At 40.7% G+C, this 4,575-nt stretch overlaps 1 long non-coding RNA gene across 1 annotated transcript; it reads right to left on the reverse strand.

The window, feature by feature from the left end:
- Positions 1–3,663: 3,663 nt before the first annotated feature.
- On the reverse strand, positions 3,664–4,036 carry LOC123320601. The gene is made up of 2 exons (XR_006538780.1): positions 3,846–4,036; positions 3,664–3,789 (listed from the first exon to the last, which is right to left on the reverse strand). It is a non-coding gene; the product is annotated as an uncharacterized LOC123320601 (long non-coding RNA).
- Positions 4,037–4,575: the final 539 nt, after the last annotated feature.

The following is a 4,575-nucleotide window of genomic DNA, read 5'->3' on the forward strand; positions in this document are numbered from 1 at the left end:
GCAGGAATTTATGGACCATGATTTTTAAATGTTGAAACACATTGTTTGTCTGATTCTATTAGTATTTGTAATTCGTATGTAAGTTCATCACTGAGTAACCGGTTCACATCCATGTTCGACATATTATATTCAACCAAGTCCAATTCAGAACGTACCAATATCTCACACTCGGTATGTCTTTCACAATCCGTTTAAGTTCTAAGTCCAACCCGGTAAGTTAATCGTTAGCCAACCTATTCACTTAAGTTCGAAGTGGGTATCGGTGTACCCCAAACAAAAAAGTGTAAGTGCCGGTGTATCAGAAGAAAAAAGGTTTAAGTCCCGGCACACCAAAAACAATCTAAGTCCCGATGTATCACAAAAAAAAAATTTAAAAATTATTGAAGTCCAACGTTACTCGAAAATATTTCAATTCTTCCCATTAAAGTCCGAAAATATTCGAGAAATGCCGCACACAATCGCAAGTCACTTCGTATAGTCCGGAAAATTTCCTGAAATTCGAATACCACCATAAATCAGTAAATTGCAACGGTACAGGTCGAGAGGAAATAGAAAACACGTAGATAGGTTATCAATAGGATAATAGGTGATTCACTATTGAACCGATAGGTAAATCACACCTATTAAATTTCACCAATTGCGACAATAAATTTTCAATTTTTCAAAGTCCGGAAATTCACTCACCTTCAATCTGAAATAAAATCTGTTCAATTCAATAAATCAGAAATAATAAGAAATCGGAAATAATTTTAACTGATATAACGGCGTAATAACAGTTCAGTTTTCAACAACTCAATACAGTAATCGGCAAAAAAAATAATCACAAATTATTTTCAACGGGGTTCAACAGTAGGAAAATTTCCAAAATATAGTCCAATTCCAATCACAGTATAACAGTTCAATACAGAGTGGCAGGGAATAAAACACAGTTCAAGTTTATTTTTCACAGTTTTCCGTTCAAGAAATAGTTACTCACTGTTCTGAGGTTTCACTCACTGTTTCGGGAATTCACTCACTGTCCGGTTATTGTCTCTCACCTCAGTTGTTTCCTAGTAGATTCTGAACGGTCCCTGCTCGGGCGCTATTTTTGTAACGGGTTTTCCTCGGTGCACTCGCCAGCTATTCTTTAAGGGAGAATAGCACACCTACCCTGGTAGCTACTAGCCGAAGACAAGATTCCTTGGTGTCTGGGGTGTTAGCGACGCCCAATTATAGTCAAAATCAACGTACACAACCTTTATTTGTCGACTCGTAAAAAAAAAAGAAACACAAATGGCACTATTACAAAATTCGTACAGTGAAAGACTCGAAATCAGTGAATTTACAGGGCAAAACGGACGGAATGAAACGGAATCCGATCTCAACAGTTATGCGGGAGTATACGGACTAGTTCGCCAGCCAGAACCTGAGACGTACACTTAACGGACAGATATCGGACTTCAGCCAGGTTAGGGGATGAAAGACGGCACAGATTTACGACAGCTCACCCCTAGGTGCGTTCTTCGCCCCCTGAGTATCCACGCCAGCGGGGTGCTTTAGCAGTCGGGGTGGAACTTAACCCGGGGTAGGAAGGGATGAAGGAAGGTTTTTCGCCACTCCAAAGTGCTTCCGCACCCCCTGAGTATCCACGCCAGCGGGTTGCTTTAGCAGTCAGGGTGGAACTTAACCCGGGGTAGGAAGGGATGAAGGAAGGTTTTTCGCCACTCCAAAGTGCTTCCGCACCCACTGAGTATCCACGCCAGAGGGGTGCTTTAGCAGTAGGGGTGGAACTTAACCCGGGGTAGGAAGGGATGAAGGAAGGTGTTCCGCCACTCCAAAGTGCTTTCCGCGCCCCCTGAGTATCCACGCCAGCGGGGTGCTTCTGCAGTAGGAGTGGAACTTGACCTAGGAGTAGGAAGGGATGGAGGAAGTTTCTCGCCACTCCAAAGTGCTTTCCGCGCCCCCTGAGTATCCACGCCAGCGGGGTGCTTCTGCAGTACTAGTGGAGCTTAAACTAGTTGTAGGAAGGGATGAGGGGAGGCTGAAGTTCCAATGATACGAAATAGAAAAAAAAATGGCGGAGTGTCGTCCTACCTATGGTTTGGCCACTTGCATTTGCAAATTTCAAAATCACCCAATACCGTGAAAAGAAAAAAATAAAAACAAAGTATACCGGGTCAATACGGGTTCATATCTGGAGTAAGCACCAGTGATGCAATTTTTGAAGTCACAAAAACAGTTTATGAGTCAATTGATAGAAACAAGAAGGTCATCGTCATGTTCGTAGATTTGGAAAAAGCATTCGATACGGTCTCTCACGATATTCTACTTGAGAAATTTGAGCACTACGGTGTTAGAGGTAAACCTGCTGACTTAATTAGATCATATCTGTTAGAATTAAGTAAAACACGTGGTTGATACTTTTTATTCACAAAGTAAGATGGCGGTCGGTTATCTAGCACGTGGAGGTGCTCTAACAAAGGGTCAGGTACAAAGCGTATCGCCCGACAAGATAGTTCAAGTAATTGGGTGTTCGGCCTGTGCAGAAGAGAGAGCAGGTAACATTGGAGCACAGATTTCACAGAGCATAGGTTCTATACTCTTATTCTTCCTTCGACATTCGTCGTCGGACATTATCAGTATATTTTAAGGGGGGTCAAATTAACATTTGCTAACACGGCCATACTGACCACTGAAACGTCCTCGTTTCACTTGGTAGGCATAAACAATATCTTAATATCAAACAACATTGTTAAAGGGTGCTTGTAAACATAAAACAGTTGAATCTTTGTGTACATGGCTCTGTTTGATGCGCTGGCTCGCGCTGCGGCATTATTATAGGTGGAAAAAAGAGCCAAGCGAGAAAAAAACCACCACCGCTTACTGTTTACAGATCAGGTCAGCAAAACACTTGGAATTTAAAAAGTTGATAAAATTGTCATTTACAACATATAAACTGTTAAATTAGGTTTGTGACATTGCACAGAAGTTAGCCTCTACTAGGGACTCCCGTCCGGGCCTTACTTGTCAATTGCACAGAAGTTAGCCTCACTAGCGACCTCCCGTCTAGGCCTTACTTGTCAATATCACAACTGTGAAATTGCACAGAGGTTAGCCTCAACTAGGGACTCCCGTCCGGACCTTACTTCTCAATTGCACAGAGTTAGCCTCACTAGCGACATCCCGTCTGGGCCTTACTTGTCAATATCACTACTGTAAAATTACACAGATGTTAGCCTCTACTAGGGACTCCCGTCCGGACCTTACTTGTCAATTGCACAGAAGTTAGCCTCACTAGCGACCTCCCGTCTAGGCCTTACTTGTCAATATCACAACTGTGAAATTGCACAGAGGTTAGCCTCAACTAGGGACTCCCGTCCGGACCTTACTTCTCAATTGCACAGAGTTAGCCTCACTAGCGACATCCCGTCTGGGCCTTACTTGTCAATTTTACATCTTCGTATTTAAAGTACCGAAAACTTATCATGGAATTTCAAGTGCTTTGGAAAACATTCAACATAAAATGAACATGAGACAATACAATGGATCATAACATAACAATAAGAATCTCATAAGGAACAGTATAGAACATAAAATCTGATGGACATGAGAATATTTCACTTCATCATGGCGCATCATTGAAACTAGCACTCACTCATCACTATTTGCTTTTTTTAGGCCAAGATCTCATTGGTTCTATTCTGGACTCCTACTCTTCTCAAGGCATATAGATCGTTTGGTAGGACTGCTTGCACTTCGAAAGGTCCAATAAATGTTGGCTTCAGTTTTTCTTCATTCGATAGATGTCACCTTCATGGAAATTTTCTGATTAACATCAATCGGTAACCTAACCTGATGTTCGAGACCTGCCAGCGTTATACTATACTCCTGGATTGCTCAACGGGAACATTTTACATTCTTGAGAGCGCTTGTCTTGTGTAAATCTTCATAAGAATTCACGTACAAAACAGATCAAACTTTTGCAATTGGTTTTGATTTTCCTGAAACATAACAAAGCGCCAGTATCTTATTTTCACTAGGTTTGTTCCGACTAAGTTAGTCGACATGCATGAAAATTTTTGTTATTTGACAATATTCGATTTATTCAATACTTTACTAATCGCTCGTCCAATCCTGACAAGTCTAGATTCAAATCTAATGTGCTTAATTGATTGTTACGAACACTGGGTAACTAAAGTTTGACTGAACTTGTTTCTCTCTTTTTCTTAACAAAATAAAAATCTTCAGTATGTCCCTTTCTATCACAGAAATTACATTCAAGACTGGAATTTTCTTGATTAGAATTAAAACAACGTTTCTTTACAATAATCTAACTTTCTATGCCTTAATTTTCCACAGTTCCTACAATTCCCATGAAAGGTTTTGTCTGATTCTGTTTTCAGTAGCTGCTTCATTTTTCTAGTTTTCTACTATTATCTGAGACTAATATGGAGCGTCGGAATCCTATGAAGAAGGCAATTTCAGCTGCTGCATTTCATTCTTAGGTTCTTGCACTAATAATCTATTCTTAACTTCTACATTAGTGATATCATGTGCTATCAAGCTCAACACTATTTCCCACGGAAACTTTTCACA

The sequence above is a fragment of the Coccinella septempunctata genome, chromosome 9 (assembly GCF_907165205.1).
Source record: "Coccinella septempunctata chromosome 9, icCocSept1.1, whole genome shotgun sequence".
NCBI lineage: Eukaryota > Metazoa > Arthropoda > Insecta > Coleoptera > Coccinellidae > Coccinella > Coccinella septempunctata.